General features: G+C 41.6%; 78 pseudogenes; all 78 read right to left on the bottom strand.

The window, feature by feature from the left end:
- Nucleotides 1-53: 53 nt before the first annotated feature.
- On the bottom strand, nucleotides 54-172 carry LOC142745785 (5S ribosomal RNA; annotated as a pseudogene).
- A 253-nt stretch (nucleotides 173-425) lies between these two features.
- On the bottom strand, nucleotides 426-544 carry LOC142744706 (5S ribosomal RNA; annotated as a pseudogene).
- A 67-nt stretch (nucleotides 545-611) lies between these two features.
- Nucleotides 612-730, bottom strand: LOC142747220 (5S ribosomal RNA; annotated as a pseudogene).
- Nucleotides 731-797: 67 nt separating this feature from the next.
- On the bottom strand, nucleotides 798-916 carry LOC142745995 (5S ribosomal RNA; annotated as a pseudogene).
- Nucleotides 917-983: 67 nt separating this feature from the next.
- Nucleotides 984-1,102, bottom strand: LOC142743771 (5S ribosomal RNA; annotated as a pseudogene).
- A 67-nt stretch (nucleotides 1,103-1,169) lies between these two features.
- Nucleotides 1,170-1,288, bottom strand: LOC142745137 (5S ribosomal RNA; annotated as a pseudogene).
- Nucleotides 1,289-1,541: 253 nt separating this feature from the next.
- On the bottom strand, nucleotides 1,542-1,660 carry LOC142744695 (5S ribosomal RNA; annotated as a pseudogene).
- Nucleotides 1,661-1,727: 67 nt separating this feature from the next.
- LOC142747219 (5S ribosomal RNA) lies at nucleotides 1,728-1,846 on the bottom strand (annotated as a pseudogene).
- Nucleotides 1,847-1,913: 67 nt separating this feature from the next.
- On the bottom strand, nucleotides 1,914-2,032 carry LOC142745983 (5S ribosomal RNA; annotated as a pseudogene).
- A 67-nt stretch (nucleotides 2,033-2,099) lies between these two features.
- On the bottom strand, nucleotides 2,100-2,218 carry LOC142743760 (5S ribosomal RNA; annotated as a pseudogene).
- Nucleotides 2,219-2,285: 67 nt separating this feature from the next.
- LOC142745592 (5S ribosomal RNA) lies at nucleotides 2,286-2,404 on the bottom strand (annotated as a pseudogene).
- Nucleotides 2,405-2,657: 253 nt separating this feature from the next.
- Nucleotides 2,658-2,776, bottom strand: LOC142745364 (5S ribosomal RNA; annotated as a pseudogene).
- A 67-nt stretch (nucleotides 2,777-2,843) lies between these two features.
- On the bottom strand, nucleotides 2,844-2,962 carry LOC142744737 (5S ribosomal RNA; annotated as a pseudogene).
- A 253-nt stretch (nucleotides 2,963-3,215) lies between these two features.
- Nucleotides 3,216-3,334, bottom strand: LOC142744057 (5S ribosomal RNA; annotated as a pseudogene).
- A 67-nt stretch (nucleotides 3,335-3,401) lies between these two features.
- LOC142745068 (5S ribosomal RNA) lies at nucleotides 3,402-3,520 on the bottom strand (annotated as a pseudogene).
- Nucleotides 3,521-3,587: 67 nt separating this feature from the next.
- Nucleotides 3,588-3,706, bottom strand: LOC142744524 (5S ribosomal RNA; annotated as a pseudogene).
- A 67-nt stretch (nucleotides 3,707-3,773) lies between these two features.
- On the bottom strand, nucleotides 3,774-3,892 carry LOC142743974 (5S ribosomal RNA; annotated as a pseudogene).
- Nucleotides 3,893-3,959: 67 nt separating this feature from the next.
- Nucleotides 3,960-4,078, bottom strand: LOC142746704 (5S ribosomal RNA; annotated as a pseudogene).
- A 67-nt stretch (nucleotides 4,079-4,145) lies between these two features.
- Nucleotides 4,146-4,264, bottom strand: LOC142746936 (5S ribosomal RNA; annotated as a pseudogene).
- A 67-nt stretch (nucleotides 4,265-4,331) lies between these two features.
- LOC142746262 (5S ribosomal RNA) lies at nucleotides 4,332-4,450 on the bottom strand (annotated as a pseudogene).
- A 67-nt stretch (nucleotides 4,451-4,517) lies between these two features.
- Nucleotides 4,518-4,636, bottom strand: LOC142746333 (5S ribosomal RNA; annotated as a pseudogene).
- Nucleotides 4,637-4,703: 67 nt separating this feature from the next.
- LOC142745583 (5S ribosomal RNA) lies at nucleotides 4,704-4,822 on the bottom strand (annotated as a pseudogene).
- Nucleotides 4,823-4,889: 67 nt separating this feature from the next.
- Nucleotides 4,890-5,008, bottom strand: LOC142744477 (5S ribosomal RNA; annotated as a pseudogene).
- Nucleotides 5,009-5,075: 67 nt separating this feature from the next.
- Nucleotides 5,076-5,194, bottom strand: LOC142746023 (5S ribosomal RNA; annotated as a pseudogene).
- A 67-nt stretch (nucleotides 5,195-5,261) lies between these two features.
- Nucleotides 5,262-5,380, bottom strand: LOC142745077 (5S ribosomal RNA; annotated as a pseudogene).
- A 67-nt stretch (nucleotides 5,381-5,447) lies between these two features.
- On the bottom strand, nucleotides 5,448-5,566 carry LOC142745256 (5S ribosomal RNA; annotated as a pseudogene).
- Nucleotides 5,567-5,633: 67 nt separating this feature from the next.
- On the bottom strand, nucleotides 5,634-5,752 carry LOC142745972 (5S ribosomal RNA; annotated as a pseudogene).
- A 67-nt stretch (nucleotides 5,753-5,819) lies between these two features.
- Nucleotides 5,820-5,938, bottom strand: LOC142743973 (5S ribosomal RNA; annotated as a pseudogene).
- A 253-nt stretch (nucleotides 5,939-6,191) lies between these two features.
- LOC142745797 (5S ribosomal RNA) lies at nucleotides 6,192-6,310 on the bottom strand (annotated as a pseudogene).
- A 67-nt stretch (nucleotides 6,311-6,377) lies between these two features.
- LOC142743929 (5S ribosomal RNA) lies at nucleotides 6,378-6,496 on the bottom strand (annotated as a pseudogene).
- Nucleotides 6,497-6,749: 253 nt separating this feature from the next.
- Nucleotides 6,750-6,868, bottom strand: LOC142744674 (5S ribosomal RNA; annotated as a pseudogene).
- Nucleotides 6,869-6,935: 67 nt separating this feature from the next.
- LOC142747232 (5S ribosomal RNA) lies at nucleotides 6,936-7,054 on the bottom strand (annotated as a pseudogene).
- A 254-nt stretch (nucleotides 7,055-7,308) lies between these two features.
- Nucleotides 7,309-7,427, bottom strand: LOC142747007 (5S ribosomal RNA; annotated as a pseudogene).
- Nucleotides 7,428-7,494: 67 nt separating this feature from the next.
- LOC142745603 (5S ribosomal RNA) lies at nucleotides 7,495-7,613 on the bottom strand (annotated as a pseudogene).
- A 67-nt stretch (nucleotides 7,614-7,680) lies between these two features.
- LOC142745150 (5S ribosomal RNA) lies at nucleotides 7,681-7,799 on the bottom strand (annotated as a pseudogene).
- Nucleotides 7,800-8,906: 1,107 nt separating this feature from the next.
- Nucleotides 8,907-9,025, bottom strand: LOC142743917 (5S ribosomal RNA; annotated as a pseudogene).
- Nucleotides 9,026-9,278: 253 nt separating this feature from the next.
- Nucleotides 9,279-9,397, bottom strand: LOC142745011 (5S ribosomal RNA; annotated as a pseudogene).
- A 67-nt stretch (nucleotides 9,398-9,464) lies between these two features.
- Nucleotides 9,465-9,583, bottom strand: LOC142745564 (5S ribosomal RNA; annotated as a pseudogene).
- Nucleotides 9,584-9,650: 67 nt separating this feature from the next.
- On the bottom strand, nucleotides 9,651-9,769 carry LOC142744870 (5S ribosomal RNA; annotated as a pseudogene).
- Nucleotides 9,770-9,836: 67 nt separating this feature from the next.
- LOC142747010 (5S ribosomal RNA) lies at nucleotides 9,837-9,954 on the bottom strand (annotated as a pseudogene).
- A 67-nt stretch (nucleotides 9,955-10,021) lies between these two features.
- Nucleotides 10,022-10,140, bottom strand: LOC142745107 (5S ribosomal RNA; annotated as a pseudogene).
- Nucleotides 10,141-10,207: 67 nt separating this feature from the next.
- Nucleotides 10,208-10,326, bottom strand: LOC142743783 (5S ribosomal RNA; annotated as a pseudogene).
- Nucleotides 10,327-10,579: 253 nt separating this feature from the next.
- On the bottom strand, nucleotides 10,580-10,698 carry LOC142745175 (5S ribosomal RNA; annotated as a pseudogene).
- A 67-nt stretch (nucleotides 10,699-10,765) lies between these two features.
- LOC142746743 (5S ribosomal RNA) lies at nucleotides 10,766-10,884 on the bottom strand (annotated as a pseudogene).
- A 67-nt stretch (nucleotides 10,885-10,951) lies between these two features.
- Nucleotides 10,952-11,070, bottom strand: LOC142744795 (5S ribosomal RNA; annotated as a pseudogene).
- Nucleotides 11,071-11,137: 67 nt separating this feature from the next.
- Nucleotides 11,138-11,256, bottom strand: LOC142746206 (5S ribosomal RNA; annotated as a pseudogene).
- A 253-nt stretch (nucleotides 11,257-11,509) lies between these two features.
- On the bottom strand, nucleotides 11,510-11,628 carry LOC142745582 (5S ribosomal RNA; annotated as a pseudogene).
- Nucleotides 11,629-11,695: 67 nt separating this feature from the next.
- On the bottom strand, nucleotides 11,696-11,814 carry LOC142745960 (5S ribosomal RNA; annotated as a pseudogene).
- Nucleotides 11,815-11,881: 67 nt separating this feature from the next.
- Nucleotides 11,882-12,000, bottom strand: LOC142746158 (5S ribosomal RNA; annotated as a pseudogene).
- Nucleotides 12,001-12,067: 67 nt separating this feature from the next.
- LOC142744794 (5S ribosomal RNA) lies at nucleotides 12,068-12,186 on the bottom strand (annotated as a pseudogene).
- A 67-nt stretch (nucleotides 12,187-12,253) lies between these two features.
- On the bottom strand, nucleotides 12,254-12,372 carry LOC142744500 (5S ribosomal RNA; annotated as a pseudogene).
- Nucleotides 12,373-12,439: 67 nt separating this feature from the next.
- LOC142745949 (5S ribosomal RNA) lies at nucleotides 12,440-12,558 on the bottom strand (annotated as a pseudogene).
- Nucleotides 12,559-12,625: 67 nt separating this feature from the next.
- LOC142746448 (5S ribosomal RNA) lies at nucleotides 12,626-12,744 on the bottom strand (annotated as a pseudogene).
- A 67-nt stretch (nucleotides 12,745-12,811) lies between these two features.
- On the bottom strand, nucleotides 12,812-12,930 carry LOC142743972 (5S ribosomal RNA; annotated as a pseudogene).
- Nucleotides 12,931-12,997: 67 nt separating this feature from the next.
- LOC142746645 (5S ribosomal RNA) lies at nucleotides 12,998-13,116 on the bottom strand (annotated as a pseudogene).
- Nucleotides 13,117-13,369: 253 nt separating this feature from the next.
- On the bottom strand, nucleotides 13,370-13,488 carry LOC142743971 (5S ribosomal RNA; annotated as a pseudogene).
- Nucleotides 13,489-13,927: 439 nt separating this feature from the next.
- On the bottom strand, nucleotides 13,928-14,046 carry LOC142744152 (5S ribosomal RNA; annotated as a pseudogene).
- Nucleotides 14,047-14,113: 67 nt separating this feature from the next.
- LOC142745056 (5S ribosomal RNA) lies at nucleotides 14,114-14,232 on the bottom strand (annotated as a pseudogene).
- A 67-nt stretch (nucleotides 14,233-14,299) lies between these two features.
- Nucleotides 14,300-14,418, bottom strand: LOC142746613 (5S ribosomal RNA; annotated as a pseudogene).
- Nucleotides 14,419-14,485: 67 nt separating this feature from the next.
- Nucleotides 14,486-14,604, bottom strand: LOC142746984 (5S ribosomal RNA; annotated as a pseudogene).
- Nucleotides 14,605-14,671: 67 nt separating this feature from the next.
- On the bottom strand, nucleotides 14,672-14,790 carry LOC142747198 (5S ribosomal RNA; annotated as a pseudogene).
- A 67-nt stretch (nucleotides 14,791-14,857) lies between these two features.
- Nucleotides 14,858-14,976, bottom strand: LOC142745936 (5S ribosomal RNA; annotated as a pseudogene).
- Nucleotides 14,977-15,043: 67 nt separating this feature from the next.
- On the bottom strand, nucleotides 15,044-15,162 carry LOC142746166 (5S ribosomal RNA; annotated as a pseudogene).
- A 67-nt stretch (nucleotides 15,163-15,229) lies between these two features.
- LOC142745250 (5S ribosomal RNA) lies at nucleotides 15,230-15,348 on the bottom strand (annotated as a pseudogene).
- Nucleotides 15,349-15,415: 67 nt separating this feature from the next.
- Nucleotides 15,416-15,534, bottom strand: LOC142743970 (5S ribosomal RNA; annotated as a pseudogene).
- Nucleotides 15,535-15,601: 67 nt separating this feature from the next.
- LOC142745273 (5S ribosomal RNA) lies at nucleotides 15,602-15,720 on the bottom strand (annotated as a pseudogene).
- Nucleotides 15,721-15,787: 67 nt separating this feature from the next.
- On the bottom strand, nucleotides 15,788-15,906 carry LOC142745925 (5S ribosomal RNA; annotated as a pseudogene).
- Nucleotides 15,907-15,973: 67 nt separating this feature from the next.
- On the bottom strand, nucleotides 15,974-16,092 carry LOC142744339 (5S ribosomal RNA; annotated as a pseudogene).
- A 67-nt stretch (nucleotides 16,093-16,159) lies between these two features.
- On the bottom strand, nucleotides 16,160-16,278 carry LOC142745148 (5S ribosomal RNA; annotated as a pseudogene).
- Nucleotides 16,279-16,344: 66 nt separating this feature from the next.
- On the bottom strand, nucleotides 16,345-16,463 carry LOC142746109 (5S ribosomal RNA; annotated as a pseudogene).
- A 251-nt stretch (nucleotides 16,464-16,714) lies between these two features.
- On the bottom strand, nucleotides 16,715-16,832 carry LOC142746687 (5S ribosomal RNA; annotated as a pseudogene).
- Nucleotides 16,833-17,272: 440 nt separating this feature from the next.
- On the bottom strand, nucleotides 17,273-17,392 carry LOC142746154 (5S ribosomal RNA; annotated as a pseudogene).
- A 254-nt stretch (nucleotides 17,393-17,646) lies between these two features.
- LOC142747006 (5S ribosomal RNA) lies at nucleotides 17,647-17,765 on the bottom strand (annotated as a pseudogene).
- A 67-nt stretch (nucleotides 17,766-17,832) lies between these two features.
- LOC142745716 (5S ribosomal RNA) lies at nucleotides 17,833-17,951 on the bottom strand (annotated as a pseudogene).
- A 440-nt stretch (nucleotides 17,952-18,391) lies between these two features.
- Nucleotides 18,392-18,510, bottom strand: LOC142747004 (5S ribosomal RNA; annotated as a pseudogene).
- Nucleotides 18,511-18,577: 67 nt separating this feature from the next.
- Nucleotides 18,578-18,696, bottom strand: LOC142745714 (5S ribosomal RNA; annotated as a pseudogene).
- A 440-nt stretch (nucleotides 18,697-19,136) lies between these two features.
- On the bottom strand, nucleotides 19,137-19,255 carry LOC142747003 (5S ribosomal RNA; annotated as a pseudogene).
- A 67-nt stretch (nucleotides 19,256-19,322) lies between these two features.
- LOC142744280 (5S ribosomal RNA) lies at nucleotides 19,323-19,441 on the bottom strand (annotated as a pseudogene).
- Nucleotides 19,442-19,735: the final 294 nt, after the last annotated feature.

Below are 19,735 nucleotides of genomic sequence, written 5' to 3'. Positions count from 1 at the left end.
TCCATAGTCCTATTTAATCTATTGTGAAACAAAATCTAAACGACATAATAAAAATGCAACCGCACCACGGATTCCCAGACAGTCTCCCACACTGGTACTAGCGAGGCCTTAAGCTGTGTAACTTCTGCGATCTGACGAGAGCAGGCACATTCAGCTTAGAATGGCCATTGACGTTAAATGCTTTAATCCATAGTCCTATTTAATCTATTGTGAAACAAAATCTAAACGACATAATAAAAAGTCAACCGCACCACAGATTCCCAGACAGTCTCCCACACTGGTACTAGCGAGGCCTTAAGCTGTGTAACTTCTGCGTTCTGACCAGAGGAGGCACATTCAGCTTAGAATGGCCATTGACGTTAAATGCTTTAATCCATAGTCCTATTTAATCTATTGTGAAACAAAATCTAAACGACATAATAAAAAGTCAACCGCACCACGGATTCCCAGACAGTCTCCCACACTGGTACTAGCGAGGCCTTAAGCTGTGTAATTTCTGCGATCTGACGAGAGCAGGCACATTCAGCTTAGAATGGCCATTGACATTAAATCCTTTAATCCATAGTACTTTTTAATCGATTGTGAAACAAAATCTAAACGACATAATAAAAAGTCAACCGCACCACGGATTCCCAGACAGTCTCCCACACTGGTCCTAGTGAGGCCTTAAGCTGTGTAACTTCTGCGATCTGACGAGAGCAGGGACATTCAGCTTAGAATGGCCATAGACATTAAATGCTTTAATCCATAGTCCTTTTTAATCGATTGTGAAACAAAATCTAAACGACATAATAAAAAGTCAACCGCACCACGGATTCCCAGACAGTCTCCCACACTGGTACTAGCGAGGCCTTAAGCTGTGTAACTTCTGCGATCTGACGAGAGCAGGCACATTCAGCTTAGAATGGCCATTGACGTTAAATGCTTTAATCCATAGTCCTATTTAATCTATTGTGAAACAAAATCTAAACGACATAATAAAAAGTCAACCGCACCACGGATTCCCAGACAGTCTCCCACACAGGTACTAGCGAGGCCTTAAGCTGTGTAACTTCTGCGATCTGACGAGAGCAGGCACATTCAGCTTAGAATGGCCATTGACATTAAATGCTTTAATCCATAGTCCTTTTTAATCGATTGTGAAACAAAATCTAAACGACATAATAAAAAGTCAACCGCACCATGGATTCCCAGACAGTCTCCCACACTGGTACTAGCGAGGCCTTAAGCTGTGTAACTTCTGCGATCTGACGAGAGCAGGCACATTCAGCTTAGAATGGCCATTGACGTTAAATGCTTTAATCCATAGTCCTATTTAATCTATTGTGAAACAAAATCTAAACGACATAATAAAAAGTCAACCGCACCACAGATTCCCAGACAGTCTCCCACACTGGTACTAGCGAGGCCTTAAGCTGTGTAACTTCTGCGTTCTGACCAGAGGAGGCACATTCAGCTTAGAATGGCCATTGACGTTAAATGCTTTAATCCATAGTCCTATTTAATCTATTGTGAAACAAAATCTAAACGACATAATAAAAAGTCAACCGCACCACGGATTCCCAGACAGTCTCCCACACTGGTACTAGCGAGGCCTTAAGCTGTGTAATTTCTGCGATCTGACGAGAGCAGGCACATTCAGCTTAGAATGGCCATTGACATTAAATCCTTTAATCCATAGTACTTTTTAATCGATTGTGAAACAAAATCTAAACGACATAATAAAAAGTCAACCGCACCACGGATTCCCAGACAGTCTCCCACACTGGTCCTAGTGAGGCCTTAAGCTGTGTAACTTCTGCGATCTGACGAGAGCAGGGACATTCAGCTTAGAATGGCCATAGACATTAAATGCTTTAATCCATAGTCCTTTTTAATCGATTGTGAAACAAAATCTAAACGACATAATAAAAAGTCAACCGCACCACGGATTCCCAGACAGTCTCCCACACTGGTACTAGCGAGGCCTTAAGCTGTGTAACTTCTGCGATCTGACGAGAGCAGGCACATTCAGCTTAGAATGGCCATTGACGTTAAATGCTTTAATCCATAGTCCTATTTAATCTATTGTGAAACAAAATCTAAACGACATAATAAAAAGTCAACCGCACCACGGATTCCCAGACAGTCTCCCACACAGGTACTAGCGAGGCCTTAAGCTGTGTAACTTCTGCGATCTGACGAGAGCAGGCACATTCAGCTTAGAATGGCCATTGACATTAAATGCTTTAATCCATAGTCCTTTTTAATCGATTGTGAAACAAAATCTAAACGACATAATAAAAAGTCAACCGCACCATGGATTCCCAGACAGTCTCCCACACTGGTACTAGCGAGGCCTTAAGCTGTGTAACTTCTGCGATCTGACGAGAGCAGGGACATTCAGCTTAGAATGGCCATTGACATTAAATGCTTTAATCCGTAGTCCTTTTTAATCGATTGTGAAACAAAATCTAAACGACATAATAAAAAGGCAACCGCACCACGGATTCCCAGACAGTCTCCCACACTGGTACTAGCGAGGTCTTAAGCTGTGTAACTTCTGCGATTTGACGAGAGCAGGCACATTCAGCTTAGAATAGCCATTGACATTAAAGGCTTTAATCCATAGTCCTATTTAATCTATTGTGAAACATAATCTAAACGACATAATAAAAAGTCAACCGCACCACGGATTCCCAGACAGTCTCCCACACAGGTACTAGCGAGGCCTTAAGCTGTGTAACTTCTGCGATCTGACGAGAGCAGGGACATTCAGCTTGGAATGGCCATTGACATTAAATGCTTTAATCCATAGTCCTTTTTAATCGATTGTGAAACAAAATCTAAACGACATAATAAAATTTCAACCGCACCACGGATTCCCAGACAGTCTCCCACACTGGTACTAGCGAGGCCTTAAGCTGTGTAACTTCTGCGTTCTGACGAGAGCAGGCACATTCAGCTTAGAATGGCTATTGACGTTAAATGCTTTAATCCATAGTCCTATTTAATCTATTGTGAAACATAATCTAAACGACATAATAAAAAGTCAACCGCACCACGGATTCCCAGACAGTCTCCCACACTGGTACTAGCGAGGCCTTAAGCTGTGTAACTTCTGCGATATGACGAGAGCAGGGACATTCAGCTTAGAATGGCCATTTACATTAAATGCTTTAATCCATAGTCCTTTTTAATCGATTGTGAAACAAAATCTAAACGACATAATATAAAGTCAACCGCACCACGGATTCCCAGACAGTCTCCCACACTGGTACTTGCGAGGCCTTAAGCTGTGTAACTTCTGCGATCTGACGAGAGCAGGCACATTCAGCTTAGAATGGCCATTGACATTAAAAGCCTTAATCCATAGTCCTATTTAATCTATTGTGAAACAAAATCTAAACAACATAATAAAAAGTCAAGCGCACCACGGATTCCCAGACAGTCTCCCACACTGGTACTAGCGAGGCCTTAAGCTGTGTAACTTCTGCGATCTGACGAGAGCAGGCACATTCAGCTTAGAATGGCCATTGACGTTAAATACTTTAATCCATAGTCCTATTTAATCGATTGTGAAACAAAATCTAAACGACATAATAAAAAGTCAACCGCACCACGGATTCCCAGACAGTCTCCCACACTGGTACTAGCGAGGCCTTAAGCTGTGTAACTTCTGCGATCTGACGAGAGCAGGGACATTCAGCTTAGAATAGCCATTGACATTAAATGCTTTAATCCATAGTCCTTTTTAATCGATTGTGAAACAAAATCTAAACGACATAATAAAAAGTCAACCGCACCACGGATTCCCAGACAGTCTCCCACACTGGTACTAGCGAGGCCTTAAGCTGTGTAACTTCTGCGATCTGACGAGAGCAGGGACATTCAGCTTAGAATGGCCATTGACATTAAATGCTTTAATCCATAGTCCTTTTTAATCGATTGTGAAACAAAATCTAAACGACATAATAAAAATTCAACCGCTCCACGGACTCCCAGACAGTCTCCCACACTGGTACTAGCGAGGCCTTAAACTGTGTAACTTCTGCGTTCTGACGAGAGCAGGCACATTCAGCTTAGAATGGCTATTGACGTTAAATGCTTTAATCCATAGTCCTATTTAATCGATTGTGAAACAAAATCTAAACGACATAATAAAAATTCAACCGCTCCACGGACTCCCAGACAGTCTCCCACACTGGTACTAGCGAGGCCTTAAACTGTGTAACTTCTGCGATCTGACGAGAGCAGGCACATTCAGCTTAGAATGGCCATTGACACTAAATGCTTTAATCCATAGTCCTTTTTAATCGATTGTGAAACAAAATCTAAACGACATAATAAAAATTCAACCACACCACGGATTCCCAGACAGTCTCCAACGCTGGTACTAGCGGGGCCTTAAGCTGTGTAACTTCTGCGTTCTGACGAGAGCAGGCACATTCAGCTTAGAATGGCCATTGACGTTAAATGCTTTAATCCATAGTCCTATTTAAACTGTTGTGAAACAAAATCTAAACGACATAATAAAAAGTAAACCGCACCACGGATTCCCAGACAGTCTCCCACACTGGCACTAGCGAGGCCTTAAGCTGTGTAACTTCTGCGATCTGACGAGAGCAGGCACATTCAGCTTAGAATGGCCATTGACATTAAATACTTTAATCCATAGTCCTTTTTAATCGATTGTGAAACAAAATCTAAACGACATAATAAAAAGTCAACCGCTCCACGGATTCCCAGACAGTCTCCCACACTGGTACTAGCGAGGCCTTAAGCTGTGTAATTTCTGCGTTCTGACGAGAGCAGGCACATTGAGCTTAGAATGGCCATTGACTTTAAATGCTTTAATCCATAGTCCTATTTAATCTATTGTGAAACAAAATCTAAATGACATAATAAAAAGTCAACCGCACCACGGATTCCCAGACAGTCTCCCACACTGGTACTAGCGAGGCCTTAAGCTGTGTAACTTCTGCGACCTGACGAGAGCAGGCACATTCAGCTTAGAATGGCCATTGACATTAAATGCTTTAATCCATAGTCCTTTTTAATCAATTGTGAAACAAAATCTAAACGACATAATAAAAAGGCAACCGCACCACGGATTCCCAGACAGTCTCCCACACTGGTACTAGCGAGGCCTTAAGCAGTGTAACTTCTGCGATCTGACGAGAGCAGGGACATTCAGCTTAGAATGGCCATTGACATTAAATGCTTTAATCCATAGTCCTTTTTAATCGATTGTGAAACAAAATCTAAACGACATAATAAAAATTCAACTGCACCACGGATTCCCAGACAGTCTCCCACACTGGTACTAGCGAGGCCTTAAGCTGTGTAACTTCTGCGATCTGACGAGAGCAGGCACATTCAGCTCAGAATGGCCATTGACATTAAAAGCCTTAATCCATAGTCCTATTTAATCTATTGTGAAACAAAATCTAAACAACATAATAAAAAGTCAACCGCACCACGGATTCCCAGACAGTCTCCCACACTGGTACTAGCGAGGCCTTAAGCTGTGTAACTTCTGCGATCTGACGAGAGCAGGGACATTCAGCTTAGAAGGGCCATTGACATTAAATGCTTTAATCCATAGTCCTATTTAATCTATTGTGAAACAAAATCTAAACGACATAATAAAAAGTCAACCGCACCACGGATTCCCAGACAGTCTCCCACACTGGTACTAGCGAGGCCTTAAGCTGTGTAACTTCTGCGATCTGACGAGAGCAGGCACATTCAGCTTAGAATGGCCATTGACATTAAATGCTTTAATCCATAGTCCATTTTAATCGATTGTGAAACAAAATCTAAACGACATAATAAAAAGTCAACCGCACCACGGATTCCCAGACAGTCTCCCACACTGGTACTAGCGAGGCCTTAAGCTGTGTAACTTCTGCGATCTGACGAGAGCAGGGACATTCAGCTTAGAATGGCCATTGACATTAAATGCTTTAATCCATAGTCCTTTTTAATCGATTGTGAAACAAAATCTAAACGACATAATAAAAATTCAACCGCACCACGGATTCCCAGACAGTCTCCCACACTGGTACTAGCGAGGCCTTAAGCTGTGTAACTTCTGCGTTCTGACGAGAGAAGGAACATTCAGCTTAGAATGGCCATTGTCGTTAAATGCTTTAATCCATAGTCCTATTTAATCTATTGTGAAACAAAATCTAAACGACATAATAAAAAGTCAACCGCACCACGGATTCCCAGACAGTCTGCCACACTGGTACTAGCGAGGCCTTAAGCTGTGTAACTTCTGCGATCTGACGAGAGCAGGCACATTCAGCTTAGAATTGCCATTGACGTTAAATGCTATAATCCATAATCCTTTTTAATCGATTGTGAAACAAAATCTAAACGACATAATAAAAAGTCAACCGCACCACGGATTCCCAGACAGTCTCCCACACTGGTACTAGCGAGGCCTTAAGCTGTGTAACTTCTGCGTTCTGACGAGAGCAGGCACATTCAGCTTAGAATGGCCATTGACGTTAAATGCTTTAATCCATAGTCCTATTTAATCGATTGTGAAACAAAATCTAAACAACATAATAAAAAGTCAACCGCACAACGGATTCCCAGACAGTCTCCCACACTGGTACTAGCGAGGCGTTAAGCTGTGTAACTTCTGTGATCTAACGAGAGCAGGCACATTCAGTTTAGAATGGCCTTTGACATTAAATGTTTTAATCCATAGTCCTTTTTAATCGATTGTGAAACAAAATCTAAACGACATAATAAAAAGACAACCGCACCACGGATTCCCAGACAGTCTCCCACACTGGTACTAGCGAGGCCTTAAGCTGTGTAACTTCTGCGATCTGACGAGAGCAGGGACATTCAGCTTAGAATGGCCATTGACATTAAATGCTTTAATCCATAGTCCTATTTAATCTATTGTGAAACAAAATCTAAACGACATAATAAAAAGTCAACCGCACCACGGATTCCCAGACAGTTTCCCACACTGGTACTAGTGAGGCCTTAAGCTGTGTAACTTCTGCGATCTGACGAGAGCATGCACATTCAGGTTAGAATGGCCATTGACATTAAATGCTTTAATCCATAGTCCTATTTAATCGATTGTGAAACAAAATCTAAACAACATAATAAAAAGTCAACCGCACCACGGATTCCCAGACAGTCTCCCACACGGGTACTAGCGAGGCCTTAAGCTGTGTAACTTCTGCGATCTGACGAGAGAAGGGACATTCAGCTTGGAATGGCCATTGACATTAAATGCTTTAATCCATAGTCCTTTTTAATCGATTGTGAAACAAAATCTAAACGACATAAAAAAAATTTAAACCGCACCACGGATTCCCAGACAGTTTCCCACACTGGTACTAGTGAGGCCTTAAGCTGTGTAACTTCTGCGATCTGACGAGAGCAGGCACATTCAGCTTAGAATGGCCATTGACAATAACTGCTTTAATCCATAGTCCTATTTAATCTATTGTGAAACAAAATCTAAATGACATAATAAAAAGGCAACCGCACCACGGATTCCCAGACAGTCTCCCACACTGGTACTAGCGAGGCCTTAAGCTGTGTAACTTCTGCGATCTGACGAGAGCAGGCACATTCAGCTTAGAACGGCCATTGACATTAAATGCTTTAATCCATAGTCCTTTTTAATCGATTGTGAAACAAAATCTAAACGACATAATAAAAAGTCAACCGCACCACGGATTCCCAGACAGTCTCCCACACTGGTACTAGCGAGGCCTTATGCTGTGTAACTTCTGCGATCTGACGAGAGCAGGCACATTCAGCTTAGAATGGCCATTGACATTAAAGGGAATGTGTTGCCAGAAAAACATGTTTTTTTTTAAAAAATTAAACATTTAGTGTGTGGGTGATTAAACATTGTTCAAATTTTTTTTATTTTTTTCGCGAGTCAGGAAATATTATAAATTTTTTCTAATTTATAATACTACCCATTTTTGGTCACTAGATGGAGCTAGTTCCAAAAATTGCAGCATTGCAACATTGGGTTAAAAGCCCTCGCTCTAGTGAGCTCTCAGCATCCCCCCCTCCTTTATCCTGGCTAGTGCCGGGATAAACGAGGGGTTTGAAAGGTTTAACCTCCTACACTGTGTGTCGCCATTTTTTGAGGTAACCCACAGTGTAGTAGGTTTACATACAGTAGTAAACACACACAAACACTAACATACATTGAAATCTCTTACCTGCTCCTGCCGCCGCGGCTCCCTCCGGCCCGTCCGCTCCCTTTGCTGCCGCTGTTCCATGTGCACAAGTCCGGAAGCCGCGACCGGAAGTAGTAATATTACTGTCCGGCCGCGACTTCCGGTCCACAGGAAAATGGTGCCGGACGGCGCCAATTTCGAATAGGACTGTGTGGGAGCGGCGCATGCGCAGTTCCCACACAGACGCCGTACACGGCAGTCAATGGGACGGGAGCCGTTCGCAGTCCCTATGGGACTGTGGCTGCCGTATTCCATGTCTGTGTGTGTCGTTAATCGACACACACAGAAATGGAACAAAAAATGGCAGCCCCCATAGGAAAGAAAAAGTGCAAAAATAAGAAACAGTAAAACACAAACACACAAATGAAAATAAACGTTTATATTAAGGCACTAACATCTTTAACATATAAAAAAATTATTTGTGATGACACTGTTCCTTTAAATGCTTTAATCCATAGTCCTATTTAATCTATTGTGAAACAAAATCTAAACGACATAATAAAAAGTCAACCGCACCACGGATTCCCAGACAGTCTCCCAAACTGGTACTAGCGAGGCGTTAAGCTGTGTAACTTCTGCGATTTAACGAGAGCAGGCACATTCAGCTTAGAATGGCCATTGACATTAAATGCTCTAATCCATAATCCTTTTTAATCGATTGTGAAACAAAATCTAAACGACATAATAAAAAGTCAACCGCACCACGGATTCCCAGACAGTCTCCCACACTGGTACTAGCGAGGCCTTAAGCTGTGTAACTTCTGCGTTCTGACGAGAGCAGGCACATTCAGCTTAGAATGGCCATTGACGTTAAATGCTTTAATCCATAGTCCTATTTAATCGATTGTGAAACAAAATCTAAACAACATAATAAAAAGTCAACCGCACCACGGATTCCCAGACAGTCTCCCACACTGGTACTAGCGAGGCGTTAAGCTGTGTAACTTCTGTGATCTAACGAGAGAAGGCACATTCAGTTTAGAATGGCCATTGACATTAAATGTTTTAATCCATAGTCCTTTTTAATCGATTGTGAAACAAAATCTAAACGACATAATAAAAAGACAACCGCACCACGGATTCCCAGACAGTCTCCCACACTGGTACTAGCGAGGCCTTAAGCTGTGTAACTTCTGCGATCTGACGAGAACAGGCACATTCAGCTTAGAATGGCCATTGACATTAAAAGCCTTAATCCATAGTCCTATTTAATCTATTGTGAAACAAAATCTAAACAACATAATAAAAAGTCAACCACACCACGGATTCCCAGACAGTCTCCCACACTGGTACTAGCAAGGCCTTAAGCTGTGTAACTTCTGCGATCTGACGAGAGCAGGGACATTCAGCTTAGAATGGCCATTGACATTAAACGCTTTAATCCATAGTCCTTTTTAATCGATTGTGAAACAAAATCTAAACGACATGATAAAAATTCAACAGCACCACGTATTCCCAGACAGTCTCCCACACTGGTACTAGCGAGGCCTTAAGCTGTGTAACTTCTGCGATCTAACGAGAGCAGGCACATTCAGCTTAGAATGGCCATTGACATTAAATGATTTAATCCATAGTCCTTTTTAATCGATTGTGAAACAAAATCTAAACGACATAATAAAAAGTCAACCGCACCACGAATTCCCAGACAGTCTCCCACACTGGTACTAGCGAGGCCTTAAGCTGTGTAACTTCTGCAATCTGACGAGACAGGTACATTCAGCTTAGAATGGCCATTGACATTAAATGCTTTAATCCATAGTCCTCTTTAATCGATTGTGAAACAAAATCTAAACGACATAATAAAAAGTCAACCGCACCACGGATTCCCAGACAGTCTCCCACACTGGTACTAGCGAGGCCTTAAGCTGTGTAACTTCTGCGATCTGACGAGAGCAGGCACATTCAGCTTAGAATGGCAAGTGACAATAAATGCTTTAATCCATAGTCCTTTTTAATCGATTGTGAAACAAAATCTAAACGACATAATAAAAAGTCAACCGCACCACGGATTCCCAGACAGTCTCCCACACTGGTACAAGCGAGGCCTTAAGCTGTGTAACTTCTGCGATCTGACGAGAGCAGGTACATTCAGCTTAGAATGGCCATTGACATCAAAAACCTTAATCCATAGTCCTATTTAATCTATTGTGAAACAAAATCTAAACGACATAATAAAAAGTCAGCCGCACCACGGATTCCGAGACAGTCTCCCACACTGGTACTAGCGAGTCCTTAAGCTGTGTAACTTCTGCGATCTGACGAGAGCAGGCACATTCAGCTTAGAATGGCCATTGACAATAAATGCTTTAATCCATAGTCCTTTTTAATCGATTGTGAAACAAAATCTAAACGACATAATAAAAAGTCAACCGCACCACGGATTCCCAGACAGTCTCCCACACTGGTACTAGCGAGGCCTTAAGCTGTGTAACTTCTGCGATCTGACGAGAGCATGCACATTCAGCTTAGAATGGCCATTGACATTAAATGTTTTAATCCATAGTCCTTTTTAATCGATTGTGAAACAAAATCTAAACGACATAATAAAAAGTCAACCGCACCACGGATTCCAAGACAGTCTCCCACACTGGTAGTAGTGAGGCCTTAAGCTGTGTAACTTCTGCGATCTGACGAGAGCAGGGACATTCAGCTTAGAATGGCCATTGACATTAAATGCTTTAATCCATAGTCCTTTTTAATCGATTGTGAAACAAAATCTAAACGACATAATAAAAATTCAACCGCACCACGGATTCCCAGACAGTCTCCCACACTGGTACTAGCGAGGCCTTAAGCTGTGTAACTTCTGCGATCTGACGAGAGCAGGCACATTCAGCTTAGAATGGCCATTGACTTTAAATGCTTTAATCCATAGTCCTATTTAATCTATTGTGAAACATAATCTAAACGACATAATAAAAATTCAACTGCACCACGGATTCCCAGACAGTCTCCCACACTGGTACTAGCGAGGCCTTAAGCTGTGTAACTTCTGCGTTCTGACCAGAGCAGGCACATTCAGCTTAGAATGGCCATTGACTTTAAATGCTTTAATCCATAGTCCTATTTAATCTATTGTGAAACAAAATCTAAACGACATAATAAAAAGTCAACCGCATCACGGATTCCCAGACAGTCTCCCACACTGGCACTAGCGAGGCCTTAAGCTGTGTAACTTCTGCAATCTGACGAGAGCAGGCACATTCAGCTTAGAATGGCCATTGACATTAAATGCTTTAATCCATAGTCCTTTTTAATCGATTGTGAAACAAAATCTAAACGACATAATAAAAAGTCAACCGCTCCACGGATTCCCAGACAGTCTCCCACACTGGTACTAGCGAGGCCTTAAGCTGTGTAATTTCTGCGTTCTGACGAGAGCAGGCACATTGAGCTTAGAATGGCCATTGACTTTAAATGCTTTAATCCATAGTCCTATTTAATCTATTGTGAAACAAAATCTAAATGACATAATAAAAAGTCAACCGCACCACGGATTCCCAGACAGTCTCCCACACTGGTACTAGCGAGGCCTTAAGCTGTGTAACTTCTGCGATCTGACGAGAGCAGGCACATTCAGCTTAGAATGGCCATTGACATTAAATGCTTTAATCCATAGTCCTTTTTAATCGATTGTGAAACAAAATCTAAACGACATAATAAAAAGGCAACCGCACCACGGATTCCCAGACAGTCTCCCACACTGGTACTAGCGAGGCCTTAAGCTGTGTAACTTCTGCAATCTGACGAGAGCAGGGACATTCAGCTTAGAATGGCCATTGACATTAAATGCTTTAATCCATAGTCCTTTTTAATCGATTGTGAAACAAAATCTAAACGACATAATAAAAATTCAACCGCACCACGGATTCCCAGACAGTCTCCCACACTGGTACTAGCGAGGCCTTAAGCTGTGTAACTTCTGCGATCTGACGAGAGCAGGCACATTCAGCTTAGAATGGCCATTGACATTAAAAGCCTTAATCCATAGTCCTATTTAATCTATTGTGAAACAAAATCTAAACAACATAATAAAAAGTCAACCGCACCACGGATTCCCAGACAGTCTCCCACACTGGTACTAGCGAGGCCTTAAGCTGTGTAACTTCTGCGATCTGACGAGAGCAGGGACATTCAGCTTAGAATGGCCATTAACATTAAATGCTTTAATCCATAGTCCTATTTAATCTATTGTGAAACAAAATCTAAACGACATAATAAAAAGTCAACCGCACCACGGATTCCCAGACAGTCTCCCACACTGGTACTAGCGAGGCCTTAAGCTGTGTAACTTCTGCGATCTGACGAGAGCAGGCACATTCAGCTTAGAATGGCCATTGACATTAAATGCTTTAATCCATAGTCCTTTTTAATCGATTGTGAAACAAAATCTAAACGACATAATAAAAAGTCAACCGCACCACGGATTCCCAGCCAGTCTCCCACACTGGTACTAGCGAGGCCTTAAGCTGTGTAACTTCTGCGATCTGACGAGAGAAGGCACATTCAGCTTAGAATGGCCATTGACATTAAATGCTTTAATCCACAGTCCTTTTTAATCGATTGTGAAACAAAATCTAAACGACATAATAAAAAGTCAACCGCACCACGGATTCCCAGACAGTCTCCCACACTGGTACTAGCGAGGCCTTAAGCTGTGTAACTTCTGCGATCTGACGAGAGCAGGGACATTCAGCTTAGAATGGCCATTGACGTTAAATGCTTTAATCCATAGTCCTTTTTAATCGATTGTGAAACAAAATCTAAACGACATAATAAAAAGTCAACCACACCACGGATTACCAGACAGTCTCCCACACTGGTACTAGCGAGGCCTTAAGCTGTGTAACTTCTGCGATCTGACGAGAGCAGGGACATTCAGCTTAGAATGGCCATTGACATTAAATGCTTTAATCCATAGTCCTTTTTAATCGATTGTGAAACAAAATCTAAACGACATAATAAAAATTCAACCGCACCACGGATTCCCAGACAGTCTCCCACACTGGTACTTGCGAGGCCTTAAGCTGTGTAACTTCTGCGTTCTGACGAGAGAATGCACATTCAGCTTAGAATGGCCATTGACATTAAATGCTTTAATCCATAGTCCTTTTTAATCGATTGTGAAACAAAATCTAAACGACATAATAAAAAGTCAACCGCACCACGGATTCCCAGACAGTCTCCCACACTGGTACTAGCGAGGCCTTAAGCTGTGTAACTTCTGCGATCTGACGAGAGCAGGGACATTCAGCTTAGAATGGCCATTGACGTTAAATGCTTTAATCCATAGTCCTTTTTAATCGATTGTGAAACAAAATCTAAACGACATAATAAAAAGTCAACCACACCACGGATTACCAGACAGTCTCCCACACTGGTACTAGCGAGGCCTTAAGATGTGTAACTTCTGCGATCTAACGAGAGCAGGGACATTCAGCTTAGAATGGCCATTGACCTTAAATGCTTTAATCCATAGTCCTTTTTAATCGATTGTGAAACAAAATCTAAACGACATAATAAAAATTCAACCGCACCACGGATTCCCAGACAGTCTCCCACACTGGTACTAGCGAGGCCTTAAGCTGTGTAACTTCTGCGTTCTGACGAGAGAAAGCACATTCAGCTTAGAATGGCCATTGTCGTTAAATGCTTTAATCCATAGTCCTATTTAATCTATTGTGAAACAAAATCTAAACGACATAATAAAAAGTCAACCGCACCACGGATTCCCAGACAGTCTCCCACACTGGTACTAGCGAGGCCTTAAGCTGTGTAACTTCTGCGATCTGACGAGAGCAGGCACATTCAGCTTAGAATGGCCATTAACATTAAATGCTTTAATCCATAGTCCTTTTTAATCGATTGTGAAACAAAATCTAAACGACATAATAATAAGTCAACCGCACCACGGATTCCCAGACAGTCTCCCACACTGGTACTAGCGAGGCCTTAAGCTGTGTAACTTCTGCGATCTGACGAGAGCAGGCACATTGAGCTTAGAATGGCCATTGACTTTAAATGCTTTAATCCATAGTCCTTTTTAATCGATTGTGAAACAAAATCTAAACGACATAATAAAAAGTCAACCGCACCACGGATTCCCAGACAGTCTCCCACACTGGTACTAGCGAGGTCTTAAGCTGTGTAACTTCTGCGATCTGACGAGAGTAGGGACATTCAGCTTAGAATGGCCATTGACATTAAATGCTTTAATCCATAGTCCTTTTTAATCGATTGTGAAACAAAATCTAAACGACATAATAAAAATTCAACCACACCACGGATTCCCAGACAGTCTCCCACACTGGTACTAGCGAGGCCTTAAGCTGTGTAACTTCTGCGATCTGACGAGAGCAAGCACATTCAGCTTAGAATTGCCATTGACGTTAAATGCTTTAATCCATAGTCCTATTTAATCTATTGTGAAACAAAATCTAAACGACATAATAAAAAGTCAACCGCACCACGGATTCCCAGACAGTCTCCCACACTGGTACTAGCGAGGCGTTAAGCTGTGTAACTTCTGTGATCTAACGAGAGCAGGCACATTCAGCTTAGAATGGCCATTGACATTAAGTGCTTTAATCCATAGTCCTTTTTAATCGATTGTGAAACAAAATCTAAACGCCATAATAAAAAGTCAACCGCACCACGGATTCCCAGACAGTCTCCCACACTGGTACTAGCGAGGCCTTAAGCTGTGTAACTTCTGCGATCTGACGAGAGCAGGCACATTCAGCTTAGAATGGCCATTGACATTAAATGCTTTAATTCATAGTCCTTTTTAATCGATTGTGAAACAAAATCTAAACGACATAATAAAAAGTCAACCGCACCACGGATTCCCAGACAGTCTCCCACACTGGTACTAGCGAGGCGTTAAGCTGTGTAACTTCTGCGATCTAACGAGAGCAGGCACATTCAGCTTAGAATGGCCATTGACATTAAATGCTTTAATCCATAGTCCTTTTTAATCGATTTTGAAACAAAATCTAAACGACATAATAAAAAGTCAACCGCACCACGAATTCCCAGACAGTCTCCCACACTGGTACTAGCGAGGCCTTAAGCTGAGTAACCTCTGCGATCTGACGAGAGCAGGCACATTCAGCTTAGAATGGCCATTGACATTAAAAGCCTTAATCCACAGTCCTATTTAATCTATTGTGAAACAAAATCTAAACAACATAATAAAAAGTCAACCGCACCACGGATTCCCAGACAGTCTCCCACACTGGTACTAGCGAGGCCTTAAGCTGTGTAACTTCTGCGATCTGACGAGAGCAGGGACATTCAGCTTAGAATGGCCATTGACATTAAATGCTTTAATCCATAGTCCTTTTTAATCGATTCTGAAACAAAATCTAAACGACATAATAAAAATTCAACCGCACCACGGATTCCCAGACAGTCTCCAACGCTGGTACTAGCGAGGCCTTAAGCTGTGTAACTTCTGCGTTCTGACGAGAGCAGGCACATTCAGCTTAGAATGGCCATTGACGTTAAATGCTTTAATCCATAGTCCTATTTAATCTATTGTGAAACAAAATCTAAACGACATAATAAAAAGTCAACCGCACCACGGATTCCCAGACAGTCTCCCACACTGGTACTAGCGAGGCCTTAAGCTGTGTAACTTCTGCGATCTGACGAGAGCAGGCACATTCAGCTTAGAATGGCCATTGACATTAAATGCTTTAATCCATAGTCCTCTTTAATCGATTGTGAAACAAAATCTAAACGACATAATAAAAAGTCAACCGCACCACGGATTCCCAGACAGTCTCCCACACTGGTACTAACGAGGCCTTAAGCTGTGTAACTTCTGCGATCTGACGAGAGCAGGCACATTCAGCTTAGAATGGCCATTGCCATTAAAAGCCTTAATCCATAGTCCTATTTAATCTATTGTGAAACAAAATCTAAACAACATAATAAAAAGTCAACCGCACCACTGATTCCCAGACAGTCTCCCACACTGGTACTAGCGAGGCCTTAAGCTGTGTAACTTCTGCGATCTGACGAGAGCAGGGATATTCAGCTTAGAATGGCCATTGACATTAAATGCTTAATCCATAGTCCTTTTTAATCGATTGTGAAACAAAATCTAAACGACATAATAAAAAGTCAACCGCACCACTGATTCCCAGACAGTCTCCCACACTGGTACTAGCGAGGCCTTAAGCTGTGTAACTTCTGCGATCTGACGAGAGCAGGCACATTCAGCTTAGAATGGACATTGACATTTAAAGCCTTAATAAATAGTCCTATTTAATCTATTGTGAAACAAAATCTAAACATAATAAAAAGTCAACCGCACCACGGATTCCCAGACAGTCTCCCACACTGGTACTAGCGAGGCCTTAAAGTGTTATATATCTGCGATTTGACGAGAAAAGGCACATTTAAGCTTAGAATAGCTATTAACTTTTAAAGCTTTAGTTTATTATTATTTTTAATCGATTGTGAAACAAATTCTAAACGACATAATAAAAAGTCAACCGCACCATGGATTCCCAGACAGTCTCCCACACGGTACTAGCAAGGCCTTAAGCTGTGTAACTTCTGCGAACTCACGAGAGCAGGCACATTCAGCTTAGAATGGCCATTGACAATAAATGCTTTAATCCATAGTCCATTTTAATCGATTGTGAAACAAATCGAAACGACATAATAAAAAGTCAACTGCACCACGGATTACCAGACAGTCTCCCACACTGGTACTAGCGAGGCCTTAAGCTGTGTAACTACTGCAATCTGACGAGAGCAGGCACATGCAGCTTAGAATTGCAATTGACATTAAATGTTTTAATCCATAGTCCTTTTTAATCGATTGTGAAACAAAATCTAAACGACATAATAAAAAGTCAACCGCACCACGGATTCCAAAGACAGTCTCTCACACTCGTACTAGCAAGGCCTTAAAGTGTTATATATCTGTGATTTGACGAGAAAAGGCACATTTAAGCTTAGAATGGCTATTAACTTTTAAAGCTTTCGTTTATTATTATTTTTAATCGATTGTGAAAAGAATTCTAAACGACATAATAAAAAGTCAACCGCACCCACGGATTCCCAGACAGTCTCCCACACTGGTACTAGCGTGGCCTTAAGCTGTGTAACTTCTGCTATCTGACGAGAGCAGGCACATTCAGCTTAGAATGGCCATTGACGTTAAAAGCCTTAATCCATAGTCCTATTTAATCTATTGTGAAACAAAATCTAAACAACATAATAAAAAGTCAACCGCACCACGGATTCTTAGACAGTCTCCCACACTGGTACTAGCGAGGCCTTAAGCTGTGTAACTTCTGCGATCTGACGAGAGAAGGGACATTCAGCTTAGAATGGCCATTGACATTAAATGCTTTAATCCATAGTCCTTTTTAATCGATTGTGAAACAAAATCTAAACGACATAAAAAAAATTTAAACCGCACCACGGATTCCCAGACAGTTTCCCACACTGGTACTAGTGAGGCCTTAAGCTGTGTAACTTCTGCGATCTGACGAGAGCAGGCACATTCAGCTTAGAATGGCCATTGACAATAACTGCTTTAATCCATAGTCCTATTTAATCTATTGTGAAACAAAATCTAAATGACATAATAAAAAGGCAACCGCACCACGGATTCCCAGACAGTCTCCCACACTGGTACTAGCGAGGCCTTAAGCTGTGTAACTTCTGCGATCTGACGAGAGCAGGCACATTCAGTTTAGAATGGCCATTGACATTAAAAGCCTTAATCCATAGTCCTATTTAATCTATTGTGAAACAAAATCTAAACAACATAATAAAAAGTCAACCGCACCACGGATTCCCAGACAGTCTCCCACACTGGTACTAGCGAGACCTTAAGCTGTGTAACTTCTGCGATCTGACGAGAGCATGCACATCCAGGTTAGAATGGCCATTGACGTTAAATGCTTTAATCCATAGTCCTATTTAATCGATTGTGAAACAAAATCTAAACAACATAATAAAAAGTCAACCGCACCACGGATTCCCAGACAGTCTAACACACTGGTACTAGCGAGGCCTTAAGCTGTGTAACTTCTGCGATCTGACGAGAGAAGGGACATTCAGCTTAGAATGGCCATTGACATTAAATGCTTTAATCCATAGTCCTTTTTAATCGATTGTGAAACAAAATCTAAACGACATAAAAAAAATTTAAACCGCACCACGGATTCCCAGACAGTTTCCCACACTGGTACTAGTGAGGCCTTAAGCTGTGTAACTTCTGCGATCTGACGAGAGCAGGCACATTCAGCTTAGAATGGCCATTGACAATAACTGCTTTAATCCATAGTCCTATTTAATCTATTGTGAAACAAAATCTAAATGACATAATAAAAAGGCAACCGCACCACGGATTCCCAGACAGTCTCCCACACTGGTACTAGCGAGGCCTTAAGCTGTGTAACTTCTGCGATCTGACGAGAGCAGGCACATTCAGTTTAGAATGGCCATTGACATTAAAAGCCTTAATCCATAGTCCTATTTAATCTATTGTGAAACAAAATCTAAACAACATAATAAAAAGTCAACCGCACCACGGATTCCCAGACAGTCTCCCACACTGGTACTAGCGAGACCTTAAGCTGTGTAACTTCTGCGATCTGACGAGAGCATGCACATCCAGGTTAGAATGGCCATTGACGTTAAATGCTTTAATCCATAGTCCTATTTAATCGATTGTGAAACAAAATCTAAACAACATAATAAAAAGTCAACCGCACCACGGATTCCCAGACAGTCTAACACACTGGTACTAGCGAGGCCTTAAGCTGTGTAACTTCTGCGATCTGACGAGAGAAGGGACATTCAGCTTAGAATGGCCATTGACATTAAATGCTTTAATCCATAGTCCTTTTTAATCGATTGTGAAACAAAATCTAAACGACATAAAAAAAATTTAAACCGCACCACGGATTCCCAGACAGTTTCCCACACTGGTACTAGTGAGGCCTTAAGCTGTGTAACTTCTGCGATCTGACGAGAGCAGGCACATTCAGCTTAGAATGGCCATTGACAATAACTGCTTTAATCCATAGTCCTATTTAATCTATTGTGAAACAAAATCTAAATGACATAATAAAAAGGCAACCGCACCACGGATTCCCAGACAGTCTCCCACACTGGTACTAGCGAGGCCTTAAGCTGTGTAATTTCTGCGATCTGACGAGAGCAGGCACATTCAGCTTAGAATGGCCATTGACGTTAAAGGGAATGTGTTGCCAGAAAAACATGTTTTTTTAAAAAAAAATTAAACATTTAGTGTGTGGGTGATTAAACATTGTTCAAATTTTTTTTATTTTTTTCGCGAGTCAGGAAATATTATAAATTTTTTCTAATTTATAATACTACCCATTTTTGGTCACTAGATGGAGCTAGTTGCCAAAATTGCAGCATTGCAACATTGGGTTAAAAGCCTCGCTCTAGTGAGCTCTCAGCATCCCCCCCTCCTTTATCCTGGCTAGTGCCGGGATAAACGAGGGGTTTGAAAGGTTTAA

This window comes from Rhinoderma darwinii, chromosome 2 (assembly GCF_050947455.1).
Source record: "Rhinoderma darwinii isolate aRhiDar2 chromosome 2, aRhiDar2.hap1, whole genome shotgun sequence".
In the NCBI taxonomy this organism is placed as follows: Eukaryota; Metazoa; Chordata; class Amphibia; order Anura; family Rhinodermatidae; genus Rhinoderma; species Rhinoderma darwinii.
Note: the sequence above shows the minus strand (reverse complement) of the source record. Positions and strands in the feature narration are given on the sequence as shown.